Below are 22224 nucleotides of genomic sequence, written 5' to 3' on the forward strand. Positions count from 1 at the left end.
CCGGGATGTAGGCCTTTTATAGAGGATCAGTTAGTTGGAAGTACTTATCGTGTGTGGCATCACGGTATGTGCTGGTGAGTCTGCTCTGGGACATCTGAGGGCACTCTGTGGGCAGAAGGCTCGTTTACCCACATTGTTCAATGCATCTCTGCTGTCTGAGATGGCACACTGCCCGGCTTGGCTAAAGTGGACCTTAAAGAAAATCCTTATCAAATACCTGCAGTGATGTGCAGAGGAGGAAGAAGGTTGCAGAATCCCACAACACTCAGATCTGATCCCCAGAAATGAGAAAACGTGGTGATGGCACTCTTCTTTTTCTGTCCTGGAGCCTTGTATCAAGGCTAGGCGTCGTCACCCAGTGATCTGTTAACCCAGAGCCACCAGGCCATGAAGGTTAATGTAGTTTCATGAACTTGGGGCTGGCCAGATGCCTTGTTCCCTGAAGAGCCGTTCCTGGAGTCGCTATCTTCATGCTCCTCATTTCCTAGAGGAACTCTGGTGAAACCCATAATGTGTAGTGATTCTTCAGTATTAAGTTCCACTTCCTTTTAATATTAGCATTTTCTTTTGGAACTGTTCTTCAAACGCCAGTCATGAAATTAATGGTATCTATTGAGCGCATGCCAGTAGTAGTGGTTCATTCATTCAGTCATATTTATTGAGCGCTTATTGTGCGCAGAGCACTGTACTAAGCACTTAGTACAGTGGTTGTAGTGGTATTCATGAAGCACTTACTGTGTGAGGAGCACTGGACTAAGCATTGGAGGGAATGTCTAGGTGGGAATTAAACGTGGTCCTTATCCCTCAGAGGGCTCACAGTCTAAGAACATAATTGGGGAGAAGAAACTGGAGAGCGACACATCAGGAGTGATGAAACATTAGAACAAAGTACAGACAAATACACAAATAGATTGTACAAAGCACTTGGGAGAGTGCAGTAGAACTGGTGCACAGTATTTCTGCCCTCAGGGGCCTTCCCACATAATATATCAAACTACTCTGGTTCTCTCATTCTGTTGAAACTTCACTGTGATCTTGCCTTCTGGATGTTCTCTGGCACTTACTTAGGGTAAGAAGATTAATAACAAGTGGCAGAACGTACCTTTATGCCCTCGGGATCGAGTGTTGATGTTGGAGGAATGAAAAGGAGCTTCATTTATAGTTTTTTTTTTCCAGAATGCATCAGACACTAATTTGGATAGACCATAAAGTGGCCTCACCTTGACTTTACCAATATGCCAACTCACTTTGTAACCACTTAAGGATTTCACAATTACCCTCTTTCCATACTTAACCAACCAGTGGTATTTACTGAGGTACCTACTTAGTGCAGAACATAACACTCATACTTGGGAAAGTGTAATTCCTGCCCTCAAGGAGCCTACAATCTAATGGGGAAGACAGGCAACAGTGTTTACAACTGAGAGCAGGAGGAAGAACAAGAACGTGATTAGTAGTGCAGATATGTTAGGATGAATTAGCAGCATTAGAAACAGGACCTACAATTGAATATATAGGCATACATGCTGAGGATGATATAAGTGCACAAATGCTAAGGATGGCTGGTGGTTTTATATTTTATTCTGTGTAATCATCTCTTCAGCAGAAATGTAGAGTGACCTAAGATAAAGAGGCCCTATCTGGCTCTCTTAGGAATGGGGCACTCAGACACTAATGGTGAACAAGTTTTTAAAATACCGCAGACAACTCTGCGCAAGTCTAGACAGTTTGGCGATCTCATGTCTAGCATTCCTTTGTGTGGTGAGCGTGAGATGCCAAAGGGTTTGTGTCTTAATCGACACGCCCAGGAGGCTACAGATGCCTCTTTTACATTGGACCTCCCTGGGCATGTGGCCAGCTGGGTATTCTGCCCATATAGATTGCCTTATGACCCCATTTTCTCCCCCTTTTTCCTGGTCAGAGAGAGAAGTGACCATTTTGCCAGCAGAAATGCAGTAAGCTCTGAGGCTGCACTTCACCTTTTTCATTTTCTACAAGTTCCCCATTTTGAGAATCCTTGAGGAACTTTCCTCCTTTTTTTTTTCCTTTCCCCACTTCTGACTGATTATGGTGTTACTATGAGTTTTCCAGTATTCCCAGGCCTAACTCTGTTGGGTCTTGAGTAGCTGGAAGAGTAGACTAAAGGCCTACTTTTTATAGGTCTCTGATTTAGTGCTCTGCACACAGTAAGTGCTCAATAAATACGATCGAATGAATGAATTTATCGGCCTGGGAGAGGTGGCTTGTGTTTGGTGCCTTCTCTTGGGGCATATGGCTAAATAGGCACATGACCTTACTGTGTCTATTGGACTGTGAGACAAAGAAACAAACAGTCAAGTTTGAGAGGTTGAGCCTTGTCACTTTACCTTCTCTCTCCAGCCAGCAGTAATGCTTGGAGCTTCTAATGAAGTGTATCCAATCAGTCAATGGTATTTGTTGAGCACTTAATTTGGGCAGAACACTGTATTAAGCACTTGGAAAAGTTCAGTAGAGTTGGTAAACACAACCCCTGCCCACGAGGAGCTCACTGTCTAGAGGTGAAAAGTGCCTGGTGTGGGGTGGGTGGGTGTGGGTGAGTGGGTGTGGGTGGGTGGGTGTTTGTGTGTGTGTGCGCATGTGTATTTGTGTGCATTTAGAAGTGTATTTCTTGGCTGTTCGGGAATTGAGGTGGCACTGCAAATGTGGAGCACAGTTAATAGAGGGGACCACAGGAAGATTTCCAAAGACACTCCACCGTTCACTGTTACATTACTTCTTGGACAATCAATCAATCAATAGTATTTATTGAGTACTTACTTTGTGCAGAACACTGTACTAAGCACCTGGGAGAGTACAGTACAATCAAGTTAGTAGACAGGTTCCTTGCCCACAACAAGTTTTCAGTCTAGAGGAGGCTAGAAGTCCCAAATAATATAGTGCCAGATAGTCCCTGCCTTGCTGCACTGGAAAGAAACCTCTGTAAGCAGGGTTAGAGTAGGCTGTTACTCTAGAGTCTTCACAAAGCCCTCAACTAACTCTTTAGGACTTGGCTCCTGGAGACCAATTCCCTATCTTATCCAAAAGCTATTACGGCTGCACACTTCCCTTTTCTACTTTGCTGAACTTTAAATAGAAAAATGTTTGCTTTCTGATCCTGGAAACCCTAAGGGGATTCTCCTCCTCTTTTTGCCTTTCCCTTCTCTTCCTCCTCCACCTCCTCTTCTTTCTCCTCCTTCTCATCCTTATCTCCTTTTCCTACTCCCTCTCCCCTCATTCTCTACCTCGCTCTCCTCCCCTTCTCAGGTCTGCTACTCTCCTCTTCCTCCTCCTCCACTCTCCTCCCTCTCCCTCTCTTATCTTCCACTGATGCTCTCCTCCTCCTCCTTTACTCTCTTTCTCCTCCTCCTCCACTCTCCTTCTCCACTCTCCTCTTCCTCCTCCTCCACTCTCCTACTCCTCTTCCTCTACTCTCCTTCTCCTCCTCCTCCCCAAATTAGACCTAGGTCAAAATTTTCAAGTCAGGTTCTTATCCTTAGTGGACAATGGACCTCCTTAATGGACCTTAGTGGACAGTCTTCTAAGTTCTTTCCCCATGTTGAGTTCATTTCAAAATTCAAGCACATGTTCTTTCCCCTTTGCTGACACAGTCCCTCAATGAGGCCTGTTGAACTTCAAAATGGACTAAGGTAGGTGCCAACTTACTTGAACCCTGAGGGAATGGGAGATTTTGGGGAGGGGCTCAGCAAGGAGTGGTTGTTTGGTTTCACAGCATGTGCTAGGAGAAGCAACCAGAGCCAATACAAACATGTGTCCTTGTAGCCAACTGGATTTAAATGGAGGGGAGGATGGTGGGGGAGGGTCAAAAGATACACCTTTCCTTCCCCCTTTAGCTGAAGTAGCTCTGGATTTGCCATTTGATGGGTTTTGGCACCGCCTGGCTGGAAACGTTTTAAAGCCTCACATTGTCTTAACCTCTAATGTTTTCTGTCAACATCAATCATGACCTCATGGCCCATAGTTAGTAAAAGATGCCCTCACAGCCTGCCAGATACTTTAATGGAATTAGGCCTTTAAAATAATCGGACCTGTCAGAGGGACTTATAATCCTGTAAGAGCTTTAAATTGTTTCTTACCTTCTCTGGGAAATACTTTAGATGACCAGGATAAGTAGTTTTCCCTCTTCCTGTTACAAGCACCAGGGGTTTGATTTTCGTACTGTCTCCCTCCACATTCACTGTGGTTTCCACATTTCTCTGCCTTACTCACTATCTTTCGCTTTATCTCTGACCACCTTCCTTTTTTTCCTATGCTTGCGACACATTTACGTAGAAAGCCTCTCCTTTTCTTTCTTGGCCTCTTCCTCTCCTCCTCTCTCGCACTTTCTTTCTCCTTCTCTTCCCTTGGAGAGTATGTTCTCAACACCTAATCATAAACCTTATCTGCTGGGACACTCCCTTGCAACAGGAGAGTTTGCCAAATTATTTAGAGAAAGACAGTGGGAGCTCCCCGCCCCCCAGTGCTTCGCACAGTGCTTGGCACAGATCAGGTGCTTAAAACCCTAATTAAAATTAATAAATTATTCTTTCCGGTAATAAAAGTTGTGTGGGAAGCAAGCAGAGTCACCGAGTGAGTATTCCCTCCTGTTTCTGGCTTTGGAAGAACATGGCTTGGCAGAGGAGATTCCCTGTAATTTGGAGCTTTCGGTCGTGCAGGGAGAGAGGATGGATGAGGTCAAGGAGCTGTTGAGAGCTAATGCCACCTGTTGCGGAATAATCTCCCAGGAGGTCCTGTGTAATTGGGATGATGTGAGTACCACCGTGGGAGTTGTTGATTGGGAGTTGTTGACTGGGGAAGTGGAGACTTTTTTTCACAGACCCTTTCCCATAGGCTGTAAGTCATCAGGTTCAGTCTTACAAGGAGAATAAGGCAGTCCCTTAACACTATTCCTTCGAGGCTAGGATTGATAGTTAAGAGGCCAAATTGAGGTAGAAAGGTCTGGGAGAGCCCAGAACTTTTTAAGTGTAAAGGAGAAATTCTGAAATCCCCCTACCCTTTCCACTTATCTTCTCTCCACATTTCCTCATTTTAGCAATCAGTTCATGATAATTTTTTTTGAGTACTTTCAGTATGCAGAGCACTGACCTAAGAGCTTGGGAAATGACAGTTCAATAGAGTTGGTAAACCTGATTCCTGCCTACCAGTCTAGAGGCAGATACTGGAATAAATTGCAGATTGGGGAAATGGCAGAGTATAAGGATATGTACATAAGTGCCATGGAGCTGGAGATTAGGTGAATACAACTGGGTAAGGGATACAGATCTGAGTACATAAGTGACACAGAGAGGAAGGTGAGCAGGGGAAAAGAGGGAAGGCCTTTGAGAGGAGGTGTGCTTTTAGGAGGGTTTAAGAGCAGTGTGGCCTAGTGGAAGGAGCCTGGCATTTTTATTCTCATTTGCCTGAGTAAGGAACTTTGAATTGAAACCTCCTGAAGAGGGTCTCAGGCTGAGCATATCTCTCCCCCTCCACCCCTCAATCTGTTTGGCACGTGAATTCTTGTGGAGGCTGAAAAAGGCGGCCAACGAGGGCTAGGCCGGGCAGATTAGTAGCAGAATGTCCATGCAGAGGGAAAGCTAACAAACATGTCCTTGGCATGGATGCAAAATGTTGTGAAATTGTTCCCTTCTTTATTTACTTGCTGAGACAGGACTTCCTTGGCCTGGGCGATATTTATTAGAGGGGGTGGCAGGGCAGGGGATGGTGGGGACATTGGTATCTAGAAGATTCCTATTCTTTATTTCACACTTTGGCACATGTGAGGGATATCTATTGTCGTCGGACATGGAGAGCTAGAATGAGGATCACACGAATGTTTTTTTCGCAGATGTGAGAGCCTCAAATTTGCTGAAATGAGTATTTAGGATTATTGATGGATTTTCTTTATCCATGCTCACTCTGTCCCTTTCTGTGTATGGCCTAGTACAATTCAGGATGGTCTAGTGGAAAGATAGATGGTCTAGGGAAGCAGTGTGGCCTAGTAGAAAGCACACAGGCCTGGCAGTCAGAGGACCTGGGTTCTAATCCCAGCACTGCCACAAGTCTGCTGTGACACCTTAGATAAGTCACTTAACTTCTCTGTGCCTCAGTTACCTCATCTCTAAAATGGGGATTTTGATCCTTCTCCCTCTGATTTGTCCCGTGTGGGACAGGGACTGAGTCCAACCGGATTATCTTGTATCAACCCCAGTGCTTAGTATAGTGCCTAGAAAGTGCTTAACAAATGGCATTAAAAAAAAGAGCGCATGGATCTAGAAATCCAGAGCTCCAGACCAGCTCTGCCCCTGGCCTGCCATATATCCATGGGCAGCTCACAACCTCGCTGTGCTTCAATTTCTTTCTATCTGTAGAGTGGGAATAATAACTCTATTATCAGTGGGACAGCCTGATCACCCAGTGGAACAGCCTGATCACCTTGTAACCTCCCCAGCTCTTAGAACAGTGCATTGCACATAGTAAGCGCTTAATAAATGCCATCATCATTATTGTTATTATTATTATTAATAACAGCCTTCTTGCCTTACCTTACTGGGCTGACGTGAGGACATGATAATCGATGTGATAGCCTTTGGAAAAGAATAAAAATGCTACGTGAATTCATGGTATTAGTATTATTAGTGCAGACTAAGCATTACAGGAAGTTCTCCTGTAACAAGGGAGTGCCTTGAAGTGCCTTGTGTTATGGGAAATCCGTGTTCTAGTAATTGTTGATTTAATGCGTTGGGGTAGATGGTTTGGAGATACCAATGTGGTTGACTCTTTTTAAATATAAATTCTTAAATTATAGTCACAGTTACCATTAGTAGAATGTTACATCTTTGCCACCGTTATTTAATTGTTTTTGCCATTAACACTTTGCTTCCGTCCTCCCTTGTGCTTGGCACTCCCTCCTCTTTCTTATCTGACAAGTTGCTGTTTCCCTGTCTTCAAAGCCCTACTAAAGTCATATTTCCTCCAAGATGCCCTCCCTGACTTCTCTCATCTCCCCAACCTAATTCTCTCTCCCTTCTGTGTCACCTATGCCCTTGGGTCTGTACCCCTTATTCACACTGATTTCCCCCTCCACCACCATTCTTTCCTTCATTCATTCATTCAATCGTATTTATTGAGAGCTTACTATGTGCAGAGCACTGTACTAAGCACTTGGGAAGTACAAGTTGGCAACATATAGAGACGGTCCCCTGACACAGCACTTACATACATATCCATAAATTCTATCATTTCTTCTATCTGTCGTTTATCTTAATGTCTGGCTTCTCTACGAGATTGTAAGCTCCTTGAGGCCAAGTATTATGTCTAACAGCTCTAGAGAAGCAACATGACGTAGTGGCTAGAGCACAGGCCAGAGAGTCGAAAGGACCTGGGTTTTAATCCTAACACAGCCACTTGTCTGCTTTGTGACCTTGGGCGAGTCGCTTCATTTCTCTGGGCCTCAGTTCCCTCATCTATAAAATGGGGATAAAGACTGTGAGCCGCACAGGGGACAGGGACTGTGTCCAACCCGATTAACTTGTGTCTACCCCAGTGCTTAGTACAGTGCCTGGCACATAGTAAGTGCTTAACAAATACTATAAAAAGCTCTGTTGTATTCTCCAAAGCATTTGGTACAGTGCTTTGCACACAGTAAGCTCCCAATAAATGTCATCGATTGATCGCAAAGACCCAGCCTACAATACATTAGAGTGAGGCAGAGGCTGAGAAGTGTGATGCCCATGTTTGAGCACAGTGGGGTAGTGACTGTATTTGATTTACTGAATCCACCATATGGGGATTAAGACTGTGAGCCCCAAGTAGGACAGCCTGATCACCTTGTATCCCCCCCCAGCGCTTGGAACAGTGCTTTGTACATAGTAAGCGCTTAACAAATACCACTATTATTATTATTATTACCATAGCGATTTTCCTAGTGTTTTGCACTTAGTAAGCACGAAACAAATGCCATAATTACAGTACTACACCAGAACAACTTGCACCATCCGGGGGATCGTGTTACCCCAGAAGAGGTTCAGGCTGTGGGAAAGAACATGCCATAATTCTTCCATACTGTTAAGCCAAATCGTGTAACGGAAATATGGGTTATGGCAAAACCAATTCTATTTAATCTAGTCAGATCTGGTCAATCGTGGAATTGGACCTCAAGAATCAAGATCAAAATCTCCCCATTCTCCGCTGTCCCAGAATAATGCAGACCAGGATAGAGTGTTTGACTGGCTTTCAGGAAAGATTTTGGTTTTCCCAGGTTACACATTGTGTTGTGGCAATAGAACTGGGACAAGCGATTAAAGCTGTATGTGCCTCGGTCTCCCCCAAATCCCTCACTTAAGCAACGTGGTCTAGTAGAAAGAGCACATGGGCCTAGGAATCAGAGGAGATGGATTCTAATCCCAGCTTTGCCATCTGCATGACCTTAACTTCTCTGGACCTCAGTTTCCAAATCTGTAAAGAGGGAGTTCAAATACCTCTTCTCCTTTCTACTTAGACTCTGCCTGTATTATCGTGTACCGAGCACAATGCTTGACACATAGGTTCAGTATCTCCCATACGTGAGGAAATCTATCATAGACAACTGCCGGGCAAGGGACAGTAAGAAGTAATCTATTTCATGCCTGCTTTTAGACAGGACTTCATCTATTTGTCCCAGGCATTTGAGAATTTATATTGTATTTCAGGGACCCCTAGAGAAAACATCTCCTAGAAATGTCATGTGGGAATTTTTAATGAAAGTTCTCTGAGCTCTTTGTAGTAAATGAAATACAAATGATTGTACTTTTTATTATAATTTAACTCTACTGACAGAGTCGATCAGACCACAGACCACAGACTGCTAAAAAAATGACTCTTCAGTGTTTCCCATGAACATCGGAACCTCTCTGGCCCGTGGCTTTACTCCCCTTTTCTAGATGCTCCAATCCTCCAGGCCCGCTTGCCCACTGGAATATTGGCTTTCCATAAGGAAGAGTTTGCCTCCCGATTCCAACCCGACGATGCATTGAAGAAGGGCTGGTTTTAATCAGTCGGCAGTTAGTTCTCCTTTCAAGTCTGAGGGAACTTTTGCCATCAGCTGGGCCAGGATAGTTGCTCAACCTGACCACACTTCCTCCCTGAGAGTTATGGGTTTTTTTCATCAGCAGTATGTGGCAGAGCGAGCCATGTCTCTAGCCCCATGTCTGTGGAACTCTTACAGATACTCTCCCGATTTCCAGAGTCAAACATTTGGAGTTTGCCTTGGGCTTTTCAGCTTGTGATGGAGAGAGGTGCCTGTAACCCTGGAGAAGTTTTCAGCCCTTGGAGTCTTGTTTGGGGCTGGGTTTTTAACCCCGTTTTGTTGAAATGCAGTCAGTATTGCTCCCTTTCAATCAATTAGTGGTATTTATTGAGTGCTTACTATGTGCAGAGTACTATACTAAGCGCTTGGGAGAGTACAGTATAACAAAATTAGCAGACATGTTTCCGGCCCAGTTTGCAATTTAAAGGGACTGTAAATCCACAGATTTGGGCTTAAAACCTAATCTTCATTTTACTCGTTTTTATGTACACTTTCCGGCCCCTCCAAACTGCAGTTTACTGATTTGTGACCATAAAAGCATGATAGACCCTGTTCATTCGCCTTTTGGAAGCCCCTCTTAGCAGTAGTAATAAATCAGTCATATTTATAGAATGCTTACTGTGTGCAGAGCACTGTACTAAGCACTTGGGAGAGTACAGCAGCATGCTTCTGGAGAAGCAGCGTGGCTCAATGGAAAGAGCACAGGCTTTGGAGTCAGAGGTCATGGGTTCAAATCTCGGCTCCCCCAATTGTCAGGTGTGTGACTTTGGGCAAGTCACTCAACTCCTCTGTGCCTCAGTTACCTCATCTGTAAAATGGAGATTAAGACTGTGAGCACCACGTCGGACAACCTGATCACCTTGTAACCTCCCCAGCATTTAGAACAGTACTTTGCACATAATAAGCACTTAATAAATGCCATCATTAATTAATTACAGTGCAACAGAATTGGGAGACCGGTTCCTTACCCACGACTGTGTGCAACCTGATTTGTTTGTAACCACCCCAGTGCTTAGTACAGTGCCACCAATAAGTGCTTAACAAAATCACAATTAATGAGCATCCATTACTAAGTGCTAACTCTGTATAGGGCACTGTACTAAGTGCTGGGAAAGAGTATACAGATGGAAATGGAAATTAGACAAGGTCCTTGGCCCACAAGGATCTCACAATCAAAGAAAATAAAGTGTATATGGGCAGGGTAGGGGTTGCAGCTAGACACCAAAGGAGAGATGAGGCAAAAGACATGAAAACAGTATAGAGACAAAGACAAATACACACAAAAAAACCCAAAATCAGCATTCTTGGCATTCCCCCTCCCATTTCATTGTTATTCAACCAACTCAGAGATCCTACCTTTGGGGGAATAGCTGCCATACTTGTACTGTTCTTTATGCCTGCCTCTTTAATGGGTAGATTGTATGTCTTTGGAAGAGGAGGCTGTGCCAGGAAACGTTCGCCCTCAGAATGGAGTGGAGAGACATTAGAGGTACCTAAGAATCTCCCTCTCTGATGCTCTACCTGCAAAGGTCCTCTTAACGTCTCCCGTGCTAATGGGAAGGAAACAAAGCTGGCCTAGGGCAAGTGACTTCCCGAAACAAGAATAGAAGACTGTTCCTGTGGCCACTTAATAAGTAATTCTCCAGCAGAAATTCAGGACTCCTTGGAGATCTGACCCAAAGTCCTGGGACCCCAAGATTCTGATGGGGGAGAGGAAGGTAGAGGGGTTAGTGAGGTGATTTGAAGACAAAGTTGTGGCTCTGTGGGTGGAGAAGCCAAGAGAGAGGAAGAGTGGTAGGGATCAACGTGAGTTATCCTAACTAAGGGGTAGGAGGGAAAGGAAACTAGATGGAGAGAACGGAAACTAGTTGGAGAGAATTTGAGAGTCTACTCACCAGACCACCCAGTGGACCTGACTCACTACTCTTTTTTCCATTGCTATAAATCCTCCGTAAAGATAGTGAGCTGCCCTGGCAAGAGAGGTGCTGAGGGCCAACCCGGTTTTACCACCTTGTGACATAAGTGGGGCACTGGACGAGGCCTATTGCCCAAATACAGCTGCCTCTGTTGAGAACATTTGGCCGGTTGCCCTGATAAAATCCTTCCTTCTCCCCCTTCTACTGCATTTTCTTTGTTGTCTTAGAAAATTTAATTGTCGTTTAAAAACCACATTTTTAGCCAACATTGTTTTGAATGTTGAGTAAATATCAGTTGTTTGTATATAGTTAAACAAAATCCATGGGGTAGAACTATTTTTTAAAAACATATTCTGGAAATCCAATTAGGCATGATTATTTCTAACGTTTTATAATCTCTGCCTGGAATATCATGTTTAGCCTGTTTCTTAATACCTCATTAATCCAGTGGTAATGTACTATCGATGTTACAATTAAACGAATCTTGGCAGTAACATTTTAATCCAGGGATTGACCTAAGTTGACAGAGCGGATGAGGCCAGAAGTGATAGAACCTAGAATCCAGACTCTTCCATCCAGTCTGCAGAGAGTTTACCCTGGAAGAAAAGACAGATGGCAAGACTGAATTTTAGGTGAATTCCTTAGCTGCAGTTTGGCATCGAGCGAGACCCGTCATTGGCTTCCCTAAATTGTTTTGTTGGGTACATTTTGCTTTTGAACATTAATGGTGGGTTATTTCTTATTGGGAAGACAATTAGTGGCTCAGAGCAAAGGAGACAACACTTTCAGTCTAAAGAAAACAAAATAATCAATCCAGAATGTCTTGGGTGAACAAGAGTCACTTCTTGGACTCCTGTAAATTGCATCCTTCTTCTATCCCTGAAAACTCAACCAGAGCTGATGGTTCTCCGTGGTAGCCTTCTCCTCCTTCTAAAAATAATAAGAATAATTATTATAATTGTGGTATCTATTAAGTGCTTAATATGGGCCAGGCACTATACTAAGCCCAAGATATAAGGTTGGACATGGCCCCTGTCCCACAAGGGGCTCACAGTCTAAGTAGGAGGAAAAAGAAGCATTGAATCCCCATTTTACAGATAGGGATGCCAAAGAGTTAAGTAACTTGGCTAATGTCAGAGAACAGGCAAGTGGGGGATCCAGAATTAGAACCCAGACTCCTGAGTCTGTGCTCTTTATATTAGGTCATACACTGCTCCTCCCTCCCCTCCTCTACTTTCTCTTCTTTCTCCTCCCCCTCCTCTTCCCCTCCTGTCTCCCTCTTCCAACTCATTTTCCCTTCCTCATCCATCCTCTCCTCCTCCTCACCCTACACCCCCCCCTCCATCCTCTTCCTCTCTCCTCCCACCTGGGCCCCTCACTGTCATTCATTCATTCATTCAATCGCATTTATTGAGCGCTTACTGTGTGCAGAGCACTGTACTAAGCGCTTGGGAAGTACAAGTTGGCAACATATAGAGATGGTCCCTACCCAACAACAACAGGCTCACAGTCAGTCTATCATGGAGGCAGAGCGAGGGAAATGGAAAATCCCACACCAAGAGCAGGATGGCATTGCCAGACCTGCTTGAAAGGTTGAGCTGTGAAGAGTTAAAAATATAATCCTAGCCGCCACATGTTTCGCCCACCCAGCTCAGCCCCAAACCCCAGCTTCTGAGAGGAGCAAAGCCCCCTCCGGGCTCTGGGGAAGGCTAGGGTTTCTCTCTGAGGGTCTGCTCCGCCAGATGGGCCCGTGTGTACCTGAATGACTCTTCTGCCTCACAGCTGCAGCCCTTCATCTGCGGCTGCTATTCGAGCCGTCCCTGGGCCATATGCTCCTTTTCTTTAAATAAACAGGTATGGAGTCGTGAGGATAGATGTGGGAAGCAGGAAGACGTAAACCCCGGAGTCATGTGGCGCAGGAGCAAGATGAATCCTGAGAGGTCTGAGCATCCCTGAGCTCCCAGAGTTGGGGGAGGTGAAGGGGAGAGGGGGACCCTTGGGTGGGGCGAGATCTCCCCACGTTCCCTTTTGGGGCTCTTTGGTGGTTCACGCATTCTGGGCAGTGCAGTGTTCCTACCTGACTTTCTCTGATTCGTTAGTATTTATGGATCCGTGCCTTTTAAGGCATTGCTGTGTAGGTGGCTCTGGGAATCCTGCAGGAATTTTCAGAGCACAGCTCCGCAGTGTGAGTGCGTGTGTGTCTGTGTGGTGGGTTCATTGAGGAGAGGCTAATTCTTGTTCCACTGAATTTTGCTTTACTGGTTTACCAAATCACAGAGGTAAACACTCCCTTTAAAACAAAACCAAAAAACCCCCCCACAAAACCAAAAACTAGACGTATTTTTTTTAACAAGTTGCCCCTGAAAACAATAGCAATTTAAGCATCCCTCATAAACAGAAGAGATTACCATACAATTAGAGCTCTGTACCATCAGCCAGGGTTGCAATCACAGGGACTGCACAATGCAGTCAGAAATCTGAAAACAATTGCCGAGTTGCCACTGCCGAATTACCCCAAATTTGTTTAGGCTCCACAAATAAATGCTGGTGTTTCTGGCTGGCAAGGGATGGGGAGGGGCCCCAGGGGTGAAATTTCCCAACCCTGGTGGGCTACACCTGTCATTTGTGGGCAGAATCAGCCACTGAGTGGGGTCTTGAGAGATTGGGCAAAATCCCCTCCCCACTTTGATTCTCTCTTCCTTTGTGAGCAGATCTCCTTTCTGCTCTGTCTAACCCTTCCCCACTCTGTCTCACCCTTCCCCCACCCTGGCTCTTAGTAGCTATTTCTGCTCTGAACAGGCCCTCACGTCCCCAGCCTCCGGAGCGGCCTAATTAATACTAATAATAATGATAGCGTTTATTAAGTGCTTACTATATGCAAAGCACTGTTCTAAGTGCTGGGGAGGTTACAAGGTGATGAGGTTGTCCCACAGGGGGCTCACAGTCTTAATCCCCATTTGTCGGATGAGGGAACTGAGGCCCAGAGAAGTGAAGTGACTTGCCCAAAGTCACACAGCTAAGTGGAAGAGCTGGGATTTGAACTCATGACCTCTGACTCCAAAGCCCGGGCTCTTTCCACTGAGCCACGCTGCTTCCCCATGCTGCCTCTTACCCCTGGTGCTGATTTGGTGAGAGGCGGCAAGAACACAACTGAGATGCTCAGAGCCTAGGCAGAGCCCACACCCCAGGTGTGGAATTAGGGTAGAAGCGATTGGGAACAGAGGAGAAGAAAGAATAAGCAGCTGGAAGTGGAAAGAGCACTGGCCTGAAAGTCAGAAAGGCCTGAGTTCATTCATTCAATCATATTTATTGAGCACTTACTGTGTGCGGAGCACTTTACTAAGCGCTTGGGAAGTACAAGTCAGCAACATATAGAGACAGTCTCTACCCAACAATGGGCTCACAGTCTAGAAGGGGGTTCTAATTCCGCCTCTGCCACTTGTCTGCTGCGTGACCTTGGGCAAGTGTCACTTCACTTCTCAGTAGCTCAGTTACCTCATCTGTAAAATGGGGATTGAAACTGTGAGCCCCAAGCAGGACAAGGACTTTTTCCAACCTGATGTCTTGTATCTTCCCCACTGCTAAGTCATTGCCTGTCACATAGTGAGCGCTTAACACATAGTATTAAAAAAAGCAGGCTGAGCCCTCTATAAGAGGAGTCTGGCTTAAGGCAAGTTGCTTAATATCTCTGGGCCTCAGTTTCCTCATCAGTAAAATGGAGTTGATACCTGGTCTCCCTCCCCTTGAGACTGTGAGCCCTGTGCATATTGCATCAAGTCCTGTGCTTAGTATAGTGTTGGATGCATAGTGAGTGCTTAAGAAGAGCACCATTATTTTCTGGAGAAATATGCTTAAAAGGCCTCTGATAAGGAGGTTGAGGGGCCTTAACAGTCAGGGTCAGTTCTGTGAAGAAAACATTTCCACTGATCGGTGGGCAGAGGAGGGTGCTTGCAATCTCATGAGGCCATGCACTTTCTGTAAACCAACAGCTCTACCCTTCTTTGGAAAGTAGGTGAGAGGGTCCTAAGGAAAGAGAGCTATCTCCAGGACCCAGGGCTTCCAGATGGGGTCAAGTTAAGTGGAAGTGTCTTGTCTGTGCAGGTCAACTCCATTGTGTGTTCCATTTTTACTCAGGGTTGAGGGAAGAAAGTGGAGCAATAGTCTCCTAGGTGGTGTGAGCCCGCTGTTGGGTAGGGACCGTCTCTATATGTTGCCAACTTGTACTTCCCAAGCACTTAGAACAGTGCTCTGCACACAGTAAGTGCTCAATAAATACAATTGAATGAATGAATGAATGAATGGTGTAACATAACATTCTCCTAAGGGAGGTGTTGAGTGAAGGCCTCTGTTACACCGTGTTCTGCCTTAGAACGTATTTGGGTGGTTAAAGGCCCTTGTAGACCTGTTGAGGCCACCAGCTGATGTTGCCGACTTGGTTCACTGGGGAAGGTGCCCCATAATTAACCGGCCCCAGCCAAAGTTTATAAGTGCTTGTAGTATTGCCAGCAATAAAGAGAAAATGCCATCTTCCTCTTCCCACTCAGAGTCCGTGCAGGAAACATAAAGGGCTAATTTACATGGCCAGAGCCCTGGGAGCAAAGCACCGGGAGAATTCTGACATTGAGGTGTCCTGACCACATGAAATAATTGAGTAAGTGGAGAGATCAAGTCTAGCCTGTTGGGCTTAGTAACAGCACTGTCGGATCTTTCGTACATGCTGGGCCTGAAGGTTAAATGACCCTGGAGAGGAGAATCAGACAAGCAGCAGTGGGCATCTCAAGCTGGACAGTGCCCAAAGATGGTACAGCACCTCATGACAAAACCAGATGAGAAGCAGTGTGGCTTAGTGGATAGAGCACTACTTAGGAGACAGAAGGACCTGGCTTTTAAACCTGGCTGTGCCACTTGCTGTGTGACCTTGGGCAAGTCATTTAATTTATCTGGGCCTCAGTTACCTCATCTGTAAAACGGGGATTAAGACTCTGAGCCTCACGTGGGACATACACTGTGTCCAGCCTGGTTAGCTTGTACTTCCTCAGCACTTAGAACGGTGCCTGGCACGTAGTAAGCGCTTAACAAGTACCATAAAAAACAAACAAAAATAGTCACCTAAAGGAATTCAGAAAACTCTCCTTGGGAAGTTAAAAAGACCTTAGCTGGGGACCTAGTAGTGATGGATGCTTCCTTCCTCTCTCAAGATAAATGTGGCATTAAGAATAATTGGGTAGCGTTTGATGGCATAATTAGTACGCTAGGTATGAAGCCCCCACAAAATCCCTGTCCTTAGTCAACTGAATAAATGTAATCAAATGGCCACTATCTAGATGACTTTGATGTTTTGGTCTGTGTTAAATAGTGTTGTCTTGTCAAGCTGAACTTTCCAAGGGTCTTGTCTTTTTTTCTCTCTCTCTCCCTATCTCTCTCTTCCCCGTCTCTCCATTTTCCTTCTGTCTCTCTTTTTGCACACATGACTTTTTAAGCACAGCCAGACTGCTGGTGTCTGGCTCTTCAAGAGGTTTTTATTTTGTTTTGTTTTTGTGGGGGTGTAGGGAGGAGGTTTCTGTCAGGACAAAGTTTGTTAAGAATAAAAAGCAAAGGGCTAAGTGATTCTTCCTTTTGTCTTCCTCTCTTGTTAGCACACAGGACTGGTTGTCAGTCATCCTTAAACTGAAGGAGACTTAAGGGAAATATAAGTGGGATGTCTTTCCTATAGCTCTCTCCCTATCTCTCTCTCTCTCTGTCTCTATCTTCTTCTGTCTCTTTTTTCACACACAACTTTTTGAGTATAGCCGGACTGCTGGTATCTGGTTGTGCAAGAAGGTTTCTTGTGGGTGTGTTAGAGGAGATCGTTGTTGGGACAAGTTAGAGTTAAACATTTTTTTAAAAAAACAAAGGGCTAAGTGACTCTTCCTTTTGTCCTCCTCTCCTATTAAGAAGCCGGACTGTTTGTCACATGTCCTTAAACCGAAGGAGTTGTAATGGAAATAAAAGTGGATTTGGAATGTATTTGAAATCCAGTAAATGAGGATTCAACACTTGTTTGCTGCATATGTTTGATATATGAGATAGAAAAGCAAGAGCACATTGGCAAGGTACAAACCGTCAAAAAGAAGGTGAAAATTTAAGTTTCAGATGTAAAAAGCTCAGATGCATTATTTAGAAACAAGATTTTGTTGGTTGGTTGCAGGGAGAGATATATTTTAAAAATATATCCCTACCATTCAGAGCGAAAATGAAAAAATGAGTCACCTTAGGTTAGAATAAACTGAAAACTTTCATTTACCTAGCCATTTTCAACCACGAGTTTTAACTGACCAAACCAAAAGAATGTGAATGTATACCAGGACACAGGTGGGGCCTCAGAGAGGGGAATGGACTTATCCAGGAAATCAGATGGGGAGTGGCAGTGAGAGGAGGAAGGAGAAACAGAAATGGAATCTTCCATCTTGGACTCTTTGAAAAGCAAAGCTCACCACAGAAAGATCACTCAAATTCCAGCAAAGACAAGGGGTCTTTGGATAAGAAAATATGAATTGTTGGAGAGAAACAAAACTCTCCACCAATAACCAACTCTCTTGTGGGAAGAGAACGTGTCTATTGTTATATTGTACTCTCCCAAGTGCTTAGTACAGTGCTCTGCACACAGTAAGTGCTCAGTAAATGTGATTGAATTTCCAGGGACATGCCAACTTTCTCTGTTTTCGAAACAACAGCTACAGGGCATGATTGATGAGGAGCCTGGCCAGTTCTCCAAAAAAAAGATAGTAATGGTATTTGTTAAGCACTTACTATGTGTGAAGCACTGTTCTAAGTGCTGGGGTAGATGCAGGGGTAGATACAAGGTAATCAAGTTGTCCCACGTGGGGCTCACAGTCTTAATCCCCATTTTTATAATAATAATGAGGGCATTTATTAAGCGCTTACTATGTGCAAAGCACTGTTCTAAGATGAGGTAACTGAGGCCCAGAAAAGTGAAGTGACTTGCCCAAAGTCACACAGCTGACAAGTGGCGGAGCCGGGATCAGAACCCACGACCTCCGACTCCCAACCCCGTGCTCTTTCCACTAAACCACTCTGCTTCTGTGCTTCAAGCGCTTTGACCCATCAGAACATAATGCCAATGACATGATGCTTCCTGCCTTGTACATATTACACCTTTTGTGAACTTCATCAGCACTGCAAAGCAAGAACCTGTAAGTTGACAAAACTCTATTGAAACTAAACGAATAATAGCCTTGCTTTCCCCACTGTTTACTGCTGCTTACTTGCCAAAATACCCTGTAACATGGTACTCTCTTAAATGCTTAGTACTTGCCAACATATTCTTCTATATTGTACTTTCCTAAGCTGTTAATACAGTGCTCTGCACACAGTAAGTACTCAGCAAATACAATTGATTGATTGATTAATCAAATTTTTCTTTTCAGTTGTTAATAGTTTGAGCTACTACTCTTTTTCTCCTCAGTGCAGGCTGTTGAAGTCACAGCACCTAGTATCAAAGGGGATCATCAACATCATAATGTCATCACCAGTGGTATTTATTGAACCCTTACTATTTACAGAGCACTGTACTAAGTGCTTGGCTAAGTACAATACAACAGTTGGCAGACACATTCATTCAGTTGTATTTATTGAGTGCTTACAGTGTGCAGAGCACCGTACTAAGCGCTTGGGAAGTACAAGTTGGCAACATATAGAGACGGTCCCTACCCAACAGTGGGACATTCCCTGCTCACAGTGAGCTTACCACCTAGAGGGGGAGATAGACATTAATATAAATAATTTATAATGTATAATTTAAAGATAGGTACATAAGTGCTATGAAGGTGGGATGAAGAGTAAATAACCAAAGGTCATAGATTGATAGATCCAAGTATCAGAGGGGACAGTGGGGTGTCCCGTCCTCTGTGGAGAATTCCGGAGTCACTGGCTAATGTATTTCCCCTGCTTATCTGTGGGAGCCAGCTTTCCTTTCATCTGATACCATTTAGCTTTGGGAAAGTTTCAAGGAAGGACCGGTTCGGGATCATTTTTCCAGTGCATCTTTCAGATTTGCTCTTTGACCTGCACTACATGCAGTCCAAACCCCATGATCCCTAATGCATGGGCTCTGATCAAAGCCATTAAAGTCCAAAAGTAATGTGAAAGAACATTTTTGGAGGGGTTTTTGATGCTTCTGGCTGAACCAGAATTTTATTTTGAGTTTCATGGGCACACATGGCCCCACAGCAGTGACAAAGAAACAAGTTGTCATCCTCATTTACTCATTCCCTCCCTGGTGCTGAGAAGACCCTCAAATACTACCTAAGGATTGATTCCTTGTGTATAAAGATTGTTGTGGCACTTTAGGTCTTAAGCACTTAGTACAGTGGCTGGCACATAGTAAGTACTTAGCAAATACTATATAAAAAAGTGACACCCCACCACCAACGCAGATTGTGAACATCCTCTCCCCAATCTGGAGGAAGAAATTTACAAATTGGTTCTTCCCCTAGACATGAGGAGTCAATCAATCGTATTTATTGATCACTTACTGCGTGCAAAACACTGTACTAAGTGCTTGGGAGAGTACAACCAATATAGGTGTTTGCCTTAAGGGAATAATCCGGGAGTGGATTCAGTGTAGCAAAATGATTTGTAAGGTATTCAGGGTAGTGAGGGCAAAGGGTTGTTGATTAATATTGATACTAGCCGCACAGTCTGCTTAATTCCTCTTTTTGGTCATGCTTGGACTGTTCAGTGATATTATTTTTTAAAATGATTCTAAGGAATGAATCTTACAAAAGAATAATTTCCATTTGCTCTGATCTCAGGCCCTGGTCCCAGTGTCCAAGTGCCCAGCAAGGTGTTGCCTGGGAAATTGAGTGATTTAGGAACTATCAGATGAAGCACCCCTAGATGGCTGCATGATTCTTTGCTTTCCTTGCAAGTGAGATCATTTAAAAGGCGTCAGATGCTGAGCTTGAGGATGGGGTGTGGTGGGAGAGAGAGGTGTGCTCAGCTTAAAATAGAACAGCAAACAGATTTGGAGGGTGTATACAGGGGTGATCTTCACCAGTAGCCGACCTCAGTAGTGGCTTTGGAGTCAGCCTTAAGACAGGGTCCAGGGAGCTTTTCCAGATGGACGTTTCTCATTGTTTTTTGGTCTGAAGCATGTTTCCTCTACCCTATTAATAATAATCATGGTATCTGTTAAGCCTTACAATGTGCCAGACACTGTGGCAAGCACTTGGTTCGATACAATCAGATCAAGTGCAGTCCCTATCCCATCTGAGGCTCACAATGTAATGGGAGTGAGAGCACAGGTATTTAGTCCCCATTTGACTGACAAGGAAACAGAGGCACAGAGAAGTTAAGACTCTGTCTCACAGTCTCACAGCAGGTTGCCGACTTGTAATAATAATAATAATAATAATAGCATTTATTAAGCGCTTACTATATGCAAAGCACTGTTCTAAGCGCTGGGGAGGTTACAAGGTGATCAGGTTATCCCTTGTGGGGCTCACAGTCTTCATACCCATTTTACAGATGAGGTAACTGAGTCACAGAGAAGTTAAGTGACTTGCCCAAAGTCACACAGCTGACAATTGGCGGAGCCAGGATTTGAACCCATGATCTCTGACTCCAAAGCCCATGCTTTTTCCACTGAGCCACGCTGCTTGTACTTCCCAAGCGCTTAGTACAGTGCTCTGCACACAGTAAGTGCTCAATAAATATGATTGAATGAATGAATGAATAAATACAATTGAATGAATGAATGAAAGGAGCTGGGATTAGAACCCAGGTCTCCTGACTCCCAGTTCCGTGCTCTTTCCACTCTGGCCTGCTTCTTCCCATCCTGCTCCTCTTCTCTCCCCAGCCCCTTTATCCTCATCCTTGCTCTTCATCATCATTTTTTTATGGTAAAAGCAGCAGATATGTTTTCATTTTTCTTGGCTTTTTCATTTTTCTTGGCTTTTTCCAAGGTCTATAGCCTCAGCTTGAGCCCAGACTACGTCTTCCTTTGCTTGTAGGACTGAGCGTGACTCTCTGCCCTGCCTCTTTATTGATCTGGGAGCAAGAACAGCTCTCCCCGAACCCTCTCAGAGGCAGAAAGCAGAGGGTCTTGAAGGCTAAGTGAAAGTGTGTGTCTCGCTGCCATCTCGGATTGAGTCAGCTGCCTGCCAACTCGCAAGGCATTGAGAAATGCAGCGCCCTAGTTCATGGTCCAGGAAACTTGGGCAGGTCATCCGGGGAAGATGCATGAAGAGGCAAAGCTCTTTCATCCCACTCTTTCAGAAACCCTGGGTCGACCGCCAGACTTCGTTGATTTTCATTTCTTTCTTCATTGCAGTCTTCTGTGGTCCCTTCACGCAGCGAGGGCTTTAAAGGTCTGTAATAAGGGCTTCCCTGCCTGGCAGCCACTTTAGCTCAACTTTGGATCTGGCTTTCTTTGCTGTTTGTACCAACAAAACTGAAAATAGTTTGCTAGGAGATGGAGGGGGGCCGGGATCGAGGAAGTGAAAAGAAGCTTCATCTCGTTTTGAAGAGAACGGGAAAGTTTTGTACCCCAAAAAATCTGTCAGGGCTAGAAATTCTGCCACATCTCCCATCTCTTCTTACTCTGAATCACATTTCAGAGTAAGTGCTCAATAAATACGATTGTTTCGCCTCTGCCTCAGGTGTCCCAGGTATCTGTCTCCACAGGAGAGACCGGATCTTCTATTTATTTCTGGTAGTACAAGCACTGTTGTCACCTTATCTCTGTAATTTATTTTAATGTCTGGCTCCCCCACAGACTGTAAGCTCCTTATGGACTGGGGTCATGTTCAGAGAAGCAACCTGGCGTAGAGGATAGAGCACGGCCCTTGGGAGTCAGAAGGTCGTGGTTTTTAATCCCAGCTCCACTATTTCTCTCCTGTGTGACATTGGGCAAGTCACTTTTAATATCTGTACCTCAGTTACCTCATCTGTAAAATGCGGATTGAAACTGTGAGCCCTACATGGGACAGGAACTGTGTCCAACTCGATTTGCTTGTATCCATCCAGCACTTAGTACAGTGCCTGGAAGATAGTAGGTGCTTAACAAATAGCATTATTATTATTATCATTATTATTACCAACTCTATTGTATTGTTGTATTGTACTTTCCCAAGCTCTTTGTACAGTGCCCTGCCCATAATAAGTGCACAGTAAATGCCATCATTGATTGATTATCCAAGCTGAAGAATCAGGATGATATTGGTATGT

At 44.5% G+C, this 22224-nt stretch overlaps 1 protein-coding gene across 4 annotated transcripts in view; it reads left to right on the forward strand.

Moving 5' to 3' along the window:
- Positions 1 to 22224, forward strand: part of ZMIZ1 (zinc finger MIZ-type containing 1) — a 538822-nt gene that overhangs the window by 404497 nt on the left and 112101 nt on the right. Inside the window, exon 1 of one of the 4 annotated variants that reach the window (XM_038743497.1) lies at positions 12823 to 12849. The exons of the other annotated variants lie outside the window; for them this stretch is intronic. The gene's annotated coding sequence lies outside the window, so the exon portion shown is untranslated. Of the gene's footprint in view, positions 1 to 12822; positions 12850 to 22224 lie in introns of those variants that run through there. 4 annotated transcript variants of the gene reach the window in all.

This window comes from Tachyglossus aculeatus, chromosome 3 (genome assembly GCF_015852505.1).
Source record: "Tachyglossus aculeatus isolate mTacAcu1 chromosome 3, mTacAcu1.pri, whole genome shotgun sequence".
Taxonomy (NCBI): Eukaryota; Metazoa; Chordata; class Mammalia; order Monotremata; family Tachyglossidae; genus Tachyglossus; species Tachyglossus aculeatus.